Source organism: Triturus cristatus, chromosome 10 (genome assembly GCF_964204655.1).
Source record: "Triturus cristatus chromosome 10, aTriCri1.1, whole genome shotgun sequence".
Classification (NCBI taxonomy): Eukaryota; Metazoa; Chordata; class Amphibia; order Caudata; family Salamandridae; genus Triturus; species Triturus cristatus.
In genome coordinates this window covers 407,974,152-407,988,771 of record NC_140593.1, presented here as the reverse complement: position 1 = coordinate 407,988,771, position 14,620 = coordinate 407,974,152, and the positions used below count along the sequence as shown (strand labels likewise).

Genomic DNA, 14,620 nt, shown 5'->3' with positions numbered 1-14,620 from the left:
TTCAGTGACTACAAATGACTACTGTGAGTGCAATGTTTAGTAAATCAAACAAATGCGTCCAAACATGAAGCCCTTTAACCAGGCGCTTCGTTTCACTTCGTTTACCGGCTCCTTAAAACCAGAGTTTGTCCTTCAAAATGCGTCCGCTGCGCTTCGGGGTCAGCATCCAAATTTATGCAGTGTTTTAGCAGCTAGACTTTGGAGGTCAAAATAAAGCTGGGAAAATGCTAGCAAATTATCTAAAAATTAAATCAGAACGTAAAGTTATTGGCCCCATTCATTCAGAATCAAACAACACACTCCTTTCATCTGATTCCGATATTATCTCCACATTTCAATCATACTACAGTCTCTTATATACTGAAACTACCATGCCATCTGAAGATGGTTTTATTTATTTTTTCCAAGATATCCCCAAGCCTAAAACTTCCCAGGATAATTTCGAACCCCTTGAAGAAGATATCTCTATACAAGAATTAACCGATGCCCTTAAATCTTTGAAAAAAGCGAAGGCTCCTGGTCCTGATGGATTTTCAGTAGAACTATTTTCCACTTTCTCCTCAATTTTTGCTCCCAAGTTGTTACAACTTTTTAATTCCTTTATATCCAATTCCCAAGCCTGTGGTTCTTTTTTGAAAGCCCTTATTATCGTAATCCCCAAACCAGATAAAGACCCCTCCTTTTGCAAAAATTTTCGTCCTATATCTTTAATTAATTATGATTGCAAAATGTTTGCAAAAATGTTAGCTTCTCGTTTAGAAAAAGTTATCCCTCTTCTCATTAAACCAGACCAAGTTGGCTTTGTTAAAGGTTGTTTGGCTTCTGATAACGCCAGAATGTTTTCCAATGTTCTTGCTCTTAGTAGAAATTATCCAACTCCACTTGCTGCTTTATCCCTGGATGCAGAAAAGACTTCGACCGTGTGAACTGGGCGTTCTTATTTCATGCATTACATTGGTTTGGTTTTGGTCCAAAGTTTATTTCATATGTTAAATTGTTATATACCAATCCAAAAGCATATATTTTTGTTAATGGTCTCTTCTCCCCTTACTTTTTGCTTCAAAGAGGTACTCGTCAGGGCTGCCCCCTGTCACCACTACTTTTCTTGTTATGTTTAGAACCTTTTCTGGAATGTATTAGAAGTAACCCTCTCATTAATGGTTTTAATTTCAAGACCCAACAAATTAAATTATCTGCATATGCTGATGATGTTCTTATTTATATGTCTAATCCTGTGTCTTCCCTACCCCCCTTTTTGCTGGAAATTTCATCATTCGCTAAGGTCTCTGGCTACAAATTAAACTTTTCTAAAACTGAGATCTTACCCTTAAATCCTTCATGTTATAGATATATGTTTGACTCATCTAATTTCACTTGGTGTCCCCAAAAAATTAAATATCTTGGCTTATGGTTCTCCCCCAACATTCGTGACACATTGTCCCATGATTTTACTGCCTTAAAACTTAAAATTGCTAATTTGTTAAACCTCTGGTCTCCTCTGTTCCTCTCCTGGTGGGGTAGACTTGATACAATTAAAATGATGATTGTCCCTCAGATTCTGTTCATACTATCTATGCTACCTTTCAAAATTCCTAAATATAATTTTTAGGAGATTAATTCATTATGCACTAAATTTCTCTGAAATAACAAACATGCACGTATTGCTTTGTCTAAACTGATTCGTCCTAAAAATGAGGGTGGGGTAAGATTTCCTGATTTTGCTTTATATCATAATGCCTTTTTGATTCGTCATTGTTATGCTTTATCTAAAGATTATCAGGATTCACCTAAACCTTCATGGGTCAATGTTGAATGTTCATTGTTAAATGATTTTTCAATGCGAGATATTGTTCCCATGACTAATTGTACTTTTCTTTCCAAATACCCTATTTTGAAACATTCTCAATTTGTGTTACATACACTTTTCTTTACGAATTTGGATGATTATCAATCTTTTCTAGCGTCATCACTTTGGTTTAATAAACACATTAAGTTTCGTCATAAATCATTTTACTACAAACTTTGGAAAGAAAAGGGTCTCATTTATGTACACCAAATGTTTATGAATAATGTAATTCTTTCTTTCCATCAGTTGCAAGAATCTTTTCAGTTACCTGATTCCTGTATTCAACAGCATAATACTTTAGCTTTAATACTTCAGGATTGTGTACAGAAATTTCTCTCTCTACCAACTCCTGCTTCATTTCTTCCTGATACTCCATTATATCAAATTTCTGTTGATTCTGTCCCTAGTGCCTCTTTTATCTATAAATCTTTATCTACCCCTGTTGGTACACGGACTAAATCTAAGGTTGAACTAGAGTGGGAACATGACCTTTCTTTGACTTGTTCGATATCGCAATGGGATACATTTTGGCAGAAAATATTCAAGACTTCCAAAGCTGCTAATATTACACAGTCCCTGTACTTTATTTATAATAGAGTTGTCATTACTCGACTTTTGTTAAATAAGTTTGACCACTCTGCTTCATCACTTTGTTGGTCTTGTCTTAATGCTGAAGGTTCTTTATTGCATTTACTGTTCTATTGTCCTAAGGTTTATGCATTCTGGACGGCTATATGGTCAAAGTGTACCCTGATTTTCTCTTACAAAATTCAACTTAGTATTCATAATGTATTTTAGGCACTATGTCACTTGATTTGGCTCAAGTTAATCCCACATCTCCTTTATTTGATTTATCTCTTGCGGTGGCTCTTAAAGTCATATTAACCTGTTGGAAAGACAACTCTAAATTAGCCTTTTTACATTGGTGGAATTATATATGTGATAAGCATAGAATTGCCTCTATTCCTCAGTCTTCTATCCATCTTCAAATTAAATCTGATTTACTGTGGCTACCTTTTACGACTTATCTGTCATTATCATTATAATCCCTTTCTATCTTTATCACTGAGTGCTTCTTCTCTTCCTTTCTTTCTTCTCTTTTCTTCACTTGTTTCCTTTTTTCTTTCTCTCGTTTTCTTTCTTTCTCTTTTTTCTTGTTTCTTTCCTTTATAAAAATGTACTCTACCCCTTTAAATATTATATTAATTTTAACATTCACACAGGTTCTTTGTATACCACTGTATTATCCCAGTTTTATATCTTTTTCCTTAGGTATACTCTATTTTCCCTGTTTTTAATATATTATCATTTTAGGTATGTTATTATAAATGTTCATATACTCTGTAACCTTTTATGTATAATTATCCTATTATGCAGTTACTATTCTTTAGAACGTTTGTATGCTTATATTCTGAATAATTATTGATTAGTTTATTTTTGTAACCCTGTGTTTTCTTATATTCAATAAAAAATATTTAACTGAAAAAAAAAGAAGTGGTAAAGTGCACACAGTCCTAATGCCAACAAAAACAATTTTAACAAAACAAGAGGAGAGATTGCAAAATGTTTGAGAGATTACAACACCAAGGGTGTCAGGTCCAGCATGCTTGTTGTCAGTGGTCTGGAGATGTCCTCCTCTTTTCCATTTGGTGTCAGACGTGGGTTAGCCCTGACTCAGCTGCCACCGTAGCTTCATTAACCTTGGAATGTAACCCCGCAGAGATTGTATCTAGAGCAGTCCAACATGTGTTTTCCCTCCTTTTTGTACCTACACTGAATGCCAAAGAAAACCTCACATTCCAATTCTGATTCATGAAATGTAAATCAGAGAGTCGGGTGCAGAGGGCAAGGTGAGCGGGACTTAGGAGATCGGAGCTTTTTACATTTTAAAGCCCTTTCATATTTAGAGCACCGTTTGCATTTATTGCATGTGTCTGCCACCTCTCAATTCACAAGTCACCCTCGCAAAACAAGAAACAATTTTTTTGCTGGTTCATACAATAAACCTTGAGCACTATAGCTCATTCATATCACAAAGTGCAGATAACTCAATTAACCTGGTGAAGGACAACACATGTTTTGAACAATACAGCACTGTTCTACAGTAGCACATTCTTTATTTCGTACTTTGAGATCAATGACATGGTGTACATTATATGCATTATTTATGTGTATATTTTCCATGTAGGTATTTTATTGAGTGGTATTTGTCATGGAGTCTGCAGTACTTTAGGCTCCTTAAAAATGGAAGCCTGAACTGAAGCACGTATGCTAAAGTAAGGCTGGGAAATATGTATTCTGAAAAAGATGAACTTTACAAGACATTTTGGTTAAGTACATACTAAGTTGACCTGTGCCACTTATGGCTGTTTTAATTTTTTTAGGAAAGTTATGCTGAAAAAGCACCATTTTGCCCCCATTTTCTCGAACCTATCTTATGGCAGGCAGGCCTGCAACACACCTGTGGAGGGTCGGTCGAGCTCAGCTTGCGCACCATGAAGGTGATGGAACGTTTCATGAGAGCTCTTTCAGAACACAATGGAATTCTTTTTTTAGCTGATATATAAGTGAAATACATTTTTGAAAATTGACTGTTTAACTGCATTTTTCAACATTTTCAGCCTTTTTAACATCAATTCCACTGTCTTCTGGGGAAATATATATTTCTATATTTGTAAAAAGGAATAAAGACCCTCTAAACTGTGGCTCATATTTCCCCATTTCTTTGCTAAACTGTTACTCTAAAAATTATACCCAGGTCCTGTAGAATCAACTTGCTGCCGTGATCACGTCATTATTAGATCCAATGCAGCATGGATTTGTTTCCTCGTGGGACACTACGTCCCATGTGAATCTTGCCATCTCCACTCTGGATGTGGCTAGGGAGTTACATGAGTCTGCTGGGATGATTCTGTTGGATGCTGCCTTCGACAGGGTCTCCTGGTGGTACCTGTGAACAGTTATGTTAGAGATGGGATTAGGGCTGGACTTTGTAACCAGGAACAAGTCATTATAATCCTTTCTGACAGTCAGGTACCATGCATCGAAATGCTCTCTGAGTCGATTCAGATTAACCAGGGAACGAGGCAAGAATGCCCTCTTTGCCCGCCACTATTTGCCCTATATTTGGATTCCTATATCGCACATTAAAGATGTTCACCTCAATTCCACAGCTGAGGCTGCACACTTTTAAGACCAAGATTGCGGCTTATGCTGATTATATTGCTGCGCTTACATCGGGTCCGGCAACGGCACTGCCAGCAACAGAGGATGAAGCTATTGTATTTGGGCATGTCTTGTGTTACAAACTGAACGTCAATAAAACACAGCTCATTATTAGTAATGAATCTAATAAAGAGGACTCTCGCTATGTAACCTTGGGCAAGTACTTGGGTATCTAGATATCTTTTGATATAGGAACCATTGTATCTGTGAATTATGAAACACTGTACACTGAACCCCTCTTTATTTAGAAAATGGGACAGGCTTCATCTTGGTCAGATTGGGAGATGTAATATTATTAAGAAGGTAATTTTGCCAAGCTATTTATATTTATTTAGGTCTGCCCCTCTGTATTTATACAAAAGCTTTTTCAATAAAGTTATAAGTAGCTGGCAAAAATGTATATGGGCTTATAAAAAAACCTTGCTGTCCCATTTTTTATCTTCAACTGTCCTGTAGAGAGGGGGATGTTGCACTCAACCTCTTGTGAAACAATTATTTAGCTGCACTAATCTTTCAGCTCTCCGCAGTGGTGGGGCTTGATTTATGGGATTTGGCAGGTTTCTTTTCTGAGAACTGGGCATTTCCAATAACTGCTAAACCAAGCCAAGGACTGGTCTATACTGCTTACTTTAAGCACCCACAGTTTAAGACGTTGGTGATATACCATAAGGCGTGACAGGTTATTCGATCAACCTGTCATGTACCCCGGTTCCATCAATATACCCCTCTTGCTAACAACCCTAACCTCCCACTCTCTTTACAAGATAGTTTCCTTAAATGTTGGTGCATAGCTAAAATGCAGAATTCGGGTAAATTTTTTAAGGATGAAGCACTCCTAGCTTTTCAGGACATGAATAGGGATCACAGGATCCCCAAGATTGGCTTATTTTGCTATTTACACCGAAAAGAATTTCTACAGCGACATCTCGATAATGACATTAGTATAAACTGCAATGGATTCCTTGAGAGTTTCATTAAGATTACTAAAAGAGGCTTTATACATGCTTTTTACTTGTTTCTGGGGAACCAGGGTAATGCGGGCAATACATTTGAGGTAATTGAAGCTAAGTGGTCCCTTAGCTTGCAGTATACTATCTCTGTGTCAGAGATACGGTACACCGATATTCTGGTTTAGAGCACTCTTAATGTTTCTGGGCTCAAGGCACACTCTTTTAAAACCTTATACGATTTATATTATACACCATTTAAGCTGTGCAAGTGGGGTCTGAGGGAAACATTGGCTTCCTTTCACTGAGATGAGCTCAAGGCTGATACAGTGCATATTTTGCAAATTGTGTTTCCATCATACAGTTTTAGCGCAATGTATTTGTACTAGTGAATGAATGAATGAATGAATGAATGAATGAATGAATGAATGAATGAATGAATGAAGGAAAGGACATTTGTAGAGCGCATGGCTACCCGGGAGTGTCCCAGCACTATAGATTGACCAGGGACATGTACGGACTAAGGAAATAGCAGGGTCTTTAGTTGTTTGCGGAAGGCTATGTGATTGGAGTTTGTGCGAAGTTGGAGTGGGAGGGAATTCCAGAGTTTGGGGGCATTATAGGATAAAAGCCGCCCACCGCTTCTGGACCTTTTTATTCTTGGGACCTTTGCGAGATGTAGATTGTCCGATCTAAGTTTCCTATTGGATTTGTAGACACCGATAAGGGTTGAGTTAATGGGAGGGCCTGTCCCTAGCAGCGTTTTATGCGCAATACACAGAGATTTGAACTTGATACACGGGGAGCCAATGGAGGGAGCGGATTGAGGGCTTGGCCGATTGTCTATTAGAGGATCCTGTAAGTAATCTGGCTGCGCAGCTCTGGACTAATTGAAGTTTGGAGATAACAGATGCGGGGGAGCCCAGATAAAGAGCGTTCCCATAGTCCAGCCTTGAAAGAAAGAGGGATTTTATCATTACCTTTTTTGCTGGGGAGGGCAGGAGGGGGAGAATTGTACGTGCCATTCTGAGCAACCCAAAGCAAGTGGCTGCTGTCTTCCTGGCCTGAGTCCTAAAGCTCAGGTCCTGGTGCAGCCAAATACCCAGACTCTTGATCTCGGTTTTGGGGGAGGGAGGAGGGCCCATGATGGGAGGCCACATAAGGTGGGACTGGAAGCAGCGTGGGTTACCTAATACCATAATCTCCGTTTTCCCCCGTTTAGTTTGAGCTGGGATAGGTCCATCCATTTGGAAATTTCTTCCAAACAAGAATGGAGCCTATTAGCGTTAGGATCCAGGAGATTAAGGGCGACCAGTAGTTGTGTGTCATCCGCATAAGTCACTATGCGGATTCCTGAGGGGGCTACGATGTCAGCCAGGGGGGACATGTATACATGGAAAAGTGTTGGGCTAAGCGAGGAGCCCTGTGGGACCCCGCTGGCTAAGAAAGCTGGTTTGGATAGAATATTCTCCTCGAAGACCTGGAAAGTTCTTCCTTCTAGGAAGGAGCGTAGCCATTGAAGAGCGGTGCCCGTAACACCGACTTTTCTCAGGCGCTGGATAAGGGTTGAATGGTTCACGGTGTCGAATGCCGCGCTTAGGTCGAGGAGAATAATGGCTGTGGAGTCTCCCGAGTCAAGGATTTTTTTACATTCCTCTGTGACTGCTAATAGGGCGGATTCCGTGCTCTGGTGGGGGCGAAATCCAGTTTGAGATGGGTGGAGGAAATTGTGTGATTCGAGAAAATCAGATAGAATGTGATTAACAAATTTTTCTGTCACTTTGCTAATTCCAGAGAGGAGGGATATTGGGCGGTAGTTGCCTAGTTCAGTAGGATCTAGGCTAGGTTTTTTAAGAAGGGCCCTGACCATAGCTTTTTTCCAATTCGGGGGGGACCATTCCAGAACTAAGCGAAGTGTTGATCAGGTGGAGTATGTTAGGGGCTAGGGTAGTGATTGCCTGTTTCAAAATATTCAGAGGGTCTGAGTCCCTGGGAGATCCGCTCTTAATGGAGACCAACAGGGACATGGGAGTTTCCAGGGACAGGGGGGGGGAAGGATTCAAGAATGGGCATAGTGTTAGGTAGGGCAGACTTAATATGAAGCTCTGGGTCAATATTCCTCTGAGGAAGGGATTCAATGATCGCTTTGACCTTGTCAATGAAAAATTGCGCTAATTTATTGCAGCGTTGCCCAGTGGGCTCAGGTGTTATACGGGGAGCAGGTAATTTGAGTAGTTTATTAATTATGATGAAGGTTTCCCTGGGCGAGTTCTGAGCTTCTAGAATCCTTTCTTCGTAATAAGATGATTGGGCTATTCTAGTCTCAGCTTTGTATTTGCGAATAGCCGATCTGTATTCAGTTTTTTTGACGGGAGTCTTTCCTCCATTGTCTTTCCTTGATTTTATATTGTTGTTTAAGGACACGGAGGTTGGGGGTAAACCAGGGGGAATTGTGGGGTCCTTCTGTCTTTTTGAGTTTTGTTTTGGGGAGGACTAAGTCCAATGATTGGTCTATCCAGTTATGAAATTCGTCATTTGCTATAATAGGGCAAGGATTGGGTCTGGGTTTAGTTTGTTCCAGAGCTTGGATCCATTCCTCTAAGGGAAGCTTAGACCAGCGGCGACCGAGTGTCCAGGAGGATAGTATAGAGGGTTTAATATGTTGCGGGGACCAGGAGAGGTCAATCAGTGAGTGGTCTGTCCACGGAAGAGGAGAAGGATCCGACCCTTGAAGGTCTTCTAAACTAGAGAACACTTGATCTAGAAGGTGGCCTTTCACGTGGGTGGTAAGTGTGATTCTAGGGGTTAGTTGGAGCACTGTGAAGTCCTTAGTGAGCTCAGTTGCATTAGCGGGTGATTTCGCATCAAAGTGGAGATTGAAATCACCGAGTACAGTCAGATTGGGTGCAGAGCTTGCTAGATTAGATGCAACCTCCAAAATAGATTGGTGAAAGGAACCTAGTGGGCCAGGGGGACGATAGACAAGGATACCAGAAAAAGATATGAGGGGGGAAAATTCTATGATAAAATGGGCGTTTTCTCAGTCAGAGACTGGATTACCGAGCAGACGGCAGGTATAATTGTCTTTATGGATAACTGCTATCCCTCCACCCCTGCCTATTAAGCGGTCTGCTCTTTGGATGGCGAATCCTTGGGGGAGGGTTTGAATGATATCAGGTTCTGAGCTAGTGTTCAGCCAGGTTTCCGTCAAGAATAGTACGTCTGGATCTAAGTCTTTGAGGAGCATCCAGATCTCCGTAGAGTGTTTAGGGAGGGATCTGCAGTTTAATAGAAGAATTCTGAAGTGGTCAGAGAGAGTGGAGGGTTTAGAACAGACAGTCGTAAGAGTGTGATGGCAATGTGGGCAGTGTCCATGGAACTTTTCGGGAGCAATGGAATGTATACAGGGGGTGTCAGGGGTTCTATTAAACTGTCTAAGCTGGTAGGATGAGTAGTGGTAATGCCGGGGAGAGGAAGATGCAGGGGTTCCGGCCCCAGGGCCCTGTCGGGCGCGGACAGGCGCAGACTGGCTTGCCTTAGGCGCGCCAGCGGCGCGCCCGCTGCTCGCGTCCGCTGCGCGATCGCGTCATCACGCGTTTTTGAAGCAAAGGAGGGAGGAGGGGAATGCCTCGGTACAGCCACTAGAATGCTGACCTGGCGCTCAGCATAAGCGGAAGTGTGGAAGATGCAGACGAGCTTCAGAGCATTGAACACAGCTCTGTTCCCCCCAGTGTACAACAGTAAAATCAGCTGTATTTAAAGCACAATTCTAAAAGCACAATTCAAAAAGCACAAATGAATCAACTTTGTAAGACCAAGATTAGTCCCGATCCAAAAATTGTACTGTTTGGACATGCTCCTGATGTCCCTGCGGAGGGCCCTGAAGTTTTTATTTTGTAGTAACTTCCGCAAGAATAATGATTTCTCAAGCTGCGCTGCAAAAGGAGGAACCAGATTCCTTATCCTGGTGGTGGGAGTTTATATTTCTATGCGGCCTGAATTTTGCAATAATTGAAAATCATCTGAGCCGATTTAAGTTAAGGAGAATGTGGGAACCAGTTAAGGGGGGTTTCTTGGTATAGTTGAGACATGGAAATGCAAAACAATTGTACAGTCTTAAGTAATTGTTTTTTTTAAAAATCCTATTTTTGGGGGGAAACCTTAACTGCTTTTGGTTTACTGTACCTATATATGATCATTCTTTAATGATCAATAATTTTGTTTTTAAAAACATTTTCGATGACGGAGAACCTGACCTTCCTTGAAACAGTGGAGGTTTTTCACTCTATTTCAGGAAAGGTAATTTGTGCTACCATTTTCAAAGATCACCTGCCAGGTTGTGGAATTGGGTGGCACCAGAGGTGTTCGGCAAGGGTCTCTCAAGAAAAAAAGCTGAAGCCCCCAGCACTTTTGTATTTATTTGTTTACAAATTACACACTGGAGCTAGTAAATTATGCCCATCTACATCGCACATTACACTTCCACATTGCGAACAGGACTAAATTGTTCCTATTTAAGTTAAACTATTTTTCAGCCATATGCCAGACTTTACACCTGTGTGAATATACATTTTTAAGTGCCACTGGTCCAAATAGCACATTATTGGAACACAATTCCTTTGACTTACATATCCCACTGAAGAGACAGAAAGGGATAGAGAGAAAATAATCTGCATGAATATTCCTGAGGCAGACTGCTAAGCACTTGTCCATCAGCAGGCAGAGAGCGCCTGTGCAGGAAATTTAGTGGAATTGTGTGAGTTGTCTAACTCCCACTTGAGTGGAGGCATTGTTGGGTGTAGGATATGTAAACTTACTAGATCAAGGAATTAAGGCTAACTGACAATTTCAAAAGCCAAAAGAACCAACCCATAAGATGACGAAGACCAAAATGAAGATGCAAAGGCAAAAAAGGATTTCCAACAATACCAGAAATGAAACACAGGTACAACCAGGAAAGGAAAAATGCCACAACGATGCAGAATGTGGTCACTGACAGTTATCTAAGACACTTCAATAGCATTACAATGGCATGTGTGTGCCCCTGGTATTTCAAGCTCAGGCAACCAGATAAATAAACAAAAGGATCACAGCTGTGTGGAGGGCAAGCACTTTTTTGTGGAAGCACACTGCCCTATCAAAAGATGTAGTGCTGGCTCCTAACACGTGGGCGGAGCCACAGCCCCTCACTAGTGACGCACACAATTGTTTGGCGACAGCTGCGCTGTCAAGCCAGACCACGAAAAGAACACATGATCAAGTGAAATTATGGGTGACCTTCATCAGCTATATCTATTTATTATATGAGAAGGGGCTAGGACTCAAGCTTTACAGACCATTGATAAAATATACAATAATCAATGCAACATCAACTCAACACTTACTAACAGTTACAACACCATAAACTCCTTGGATGGGAGATTACGAAAAGGGTGCAAATTGCAAATATGTTTAAACAGGAAATCTGCTTCTACTGATAAAACTTTCAAATTGTGCTCACTCTACACAACCTAAGTGAAACATCCTACATGGGGAGATGATAAGGGCATGGAGAAATCTGCATAAGAAGCAGAAGATAGGGAAATAATAGTCACAGAAAAGCACCACCTTGTGAAAGTGTTTCAAAAAGAGGAAAAAGCTGGTGCAATAAACAAGTAGCTATTGTAGATTTTAAAAAAAGCCAAATCCACTTCCCAGAACTGAAAGGAAGAAGCCATTAAAATAAATGAACCCACTGGAGAGCCTATACAATGAGCAGGAGAACCCATATGGTTAATTATCCCACAAAGTAATCAATCTGTAGCAATCAAAATACATTGCAGCAATAAAAATTAACTGTGTAAAATATTAATGCAAGATGAAGATTTAACAAACAAATGAGGAGAAAAACCAAGCAGAGCAGGAGGTAAGAGTGAGATGTTCCGAAAGGACACGCGCACCCTCAGTTACTCACATACACACAGAAAAAATTGAAAGGCAATATAGTCACATACAAAATATTGGCACATGTCAATGTCCCAAGTACTAAGTGAAAACATGTCAACAAGAAAACAAAAATGTGAAACAGCAGACGACACATAGACAAAATGAGATTCCATATGACAGGTAGTAGGCAGCGTATACGGAAATATTGGTGTGTGCTTGGCAAAAGAGATGTGTTGGTAGCCCTATGAATTAAACGTGGGAACCCATCAGGACAGGGCAGCCATAAGAAATGTGGATTTTACATCTATACAAATACCCTGAAAGTGATTTAAGAGATTTTATGGCATAGATTACATTAAAACACGTGAGAGGAGATAGATCCATTACACTGCACCAAACCGAACAGAGTTCTGATATTTAACAGTTTTGACCCAAAAGGGAGATAACGCTACATATATTTGGGATGAAAACTTGACAACTAGAACTGAATGCAGACATGGTATAAAACAAAGACAAAGAAGGCAATAATGATAATGGAGAATGCAATTACTTTTGGTGTGATAAAACAGATGCAATACAATGGGAACAAATTTAGACACAAAAGTACTCCACTTTGAGAAGGCAAAGAATAAATGGAGAGAGAAATAGCTAAATAATAACAAGAGGTGGGCAAATCCCTTACAGAATGTTGTCTAGATATGGAATATAACCTTGAAAACGAAACCAGCCAACTCACGAAACTAGAAATCCCCAACTGTATTATGCACTTGAAATCCACATGAATCGATTGATTGATGAAAAATATAGATTGCTACACCCCTGCAAAAGCAAGATAAGGGAATTAAACCTAAATTATTGAGTTCAAATGAACATAAATTAAAAGATGAACTTGCGAAGAAATGGCCCTTCCAGGGTACCATTACTTTCTTTGAAGGTACAACAGTAAGGTTGAGCGATGCAGAGAAAAGGCTAAGTTAAACACTCTTAAATATAGCTTTTTGCTCATTTAAATGTTTCATGAAGCATGAAGCCTGTCAGCAAAGTAAAGAATTTCTTTCCAAACACAACCTACACGCTGCATCACAATAAATATTTTAAGTCATCTAAGCTACCACACCTAAAATTAGAGGAAATCTTTTGCCTGTGTGTTTCTATCTATTGACTCCAATTCATGCACCACATACTTCCATATTTACTTCATCAATGTGGTCTCCAGCATTAGCCACGCTGCAATTCAACACACTTCCAATCACGCGCTCCCTCACTGTGTAAGTGGTACCTGGCTGCTAACGCACTTTGACATCTTCTGAGGGGTATGAAACACCAGATGGATGCATTTACAATACAACACATAACGCCCAACACATTGTGCACTGCACATTTCTGATTCTCACTAAGCTCATCCCACCATTTAAATCTACTTTCCCGCACACATTGGCAGAGGTCAATTTAATGCTATTTGATATGACCTTTACCCAAAATGAATTAATGCCTCAATGATTCTGCTAATGTATCTTTCAAATTCAGAGAATGCCATTGTTCCACATAATACAACATTGTTGCGCTTTGTGTATTTGCTTGATAGGTCACTGTGTAAAGTGGAAGTTTATCAGCACAATTTTTAAAATCGTTTAATGCATTGTAGATTTCATATTTATAAGGAAAATAAAAGGATTGACTAGTTCCCATTTCAATTACTCAATTTTCCTGATTTTCTCCATCTCTTTTGATACTAAAGAGCTTCACAGGGAAAAAAAACAAAATGGAGTTATTTGAATTCGGGACTATCACCATTTCATAACTTTTTCTGTTTGTGTCGTGCATGTGAAGCCATTACACACAAAAACGTTTTCTTATGGCTGTTGTCAACGGTGTGATGTAGCAGCAGTTTACAACGCTTGTGGTTGTCATCTAGCATGACGTCCTAAATATAAGCTACAACTGTTTCCAGCCACCTCCCACTGGTATAAAGATTTTAGTCAAGTTCGGTCCAGGCTGCTGGGCTCACCCGCTCTATTTTACAGACACACCGGAAGCAGAGAAGAGGAGAAAACTGGGGTAGTGTGTCTATCACAATGTTCTCGTCTACTCTGAGGAAAACAATGGTATGGACAGGAGCAGCAGTGCTGTCTTTTGCTGCCTTCTACTGATCTCTCTGCCTACCTTGGGTCTACATAGACCACAGGGAGAAGAGAGGCAGATTTTTGTGGACGACCCCTGACTCATCCCATCTTCCATAGCCAAAGTAATTAAGTAATAATGGTGTCCTTGTGTTACTCTATCAAAGCTGCAGGTGAGTGTAATGACAGCGTCCAGTCTGATCGCGCGGGACTAGCGACTGTGTTCATGAACCCAGTGCTTAGAGGGAAGTAGTGGATATAATATATATATTCCAATTAGAAGACTTCCAAAATATATTTCAGTAACATTACTCTTCCAAAATGTAACGATTTCTTAAGAGAGATGTACGTGTACCCCTTTGTCATGGGGTATACTTGCGCGGTTCAAGAACACAAAGCCTGTTTTAAATGAAAAATGTCAACACCATGAAATGAACGTGCTCTCTTCAAAATCTTGCAAACCTCCTAGGAAAAAACCGTATATTTATCAAAATGCTGACAATAACGTTGTCACCTTGAAATATGCAATAGTTCCTCTTCAGTTGCATTTTTGTTTA

At 40.1% G+C, this 14,620-nt stretch overlaps 1 protein-coding gene across 1 annotated transcript in view; it reads right to left on the bottom strand.

Moving 5' to 3' along the window:
• GPR158 (G protein-coupled receptor 158) overlaps positions 1–14,620 on the bottom strand; it is a 1,311,614-nt gene that overhangs the window by 1,219,258 nt on the left and 77,736 nt on the right. The gene's annotated exons all lie outside the window — the stretch shown is intronic.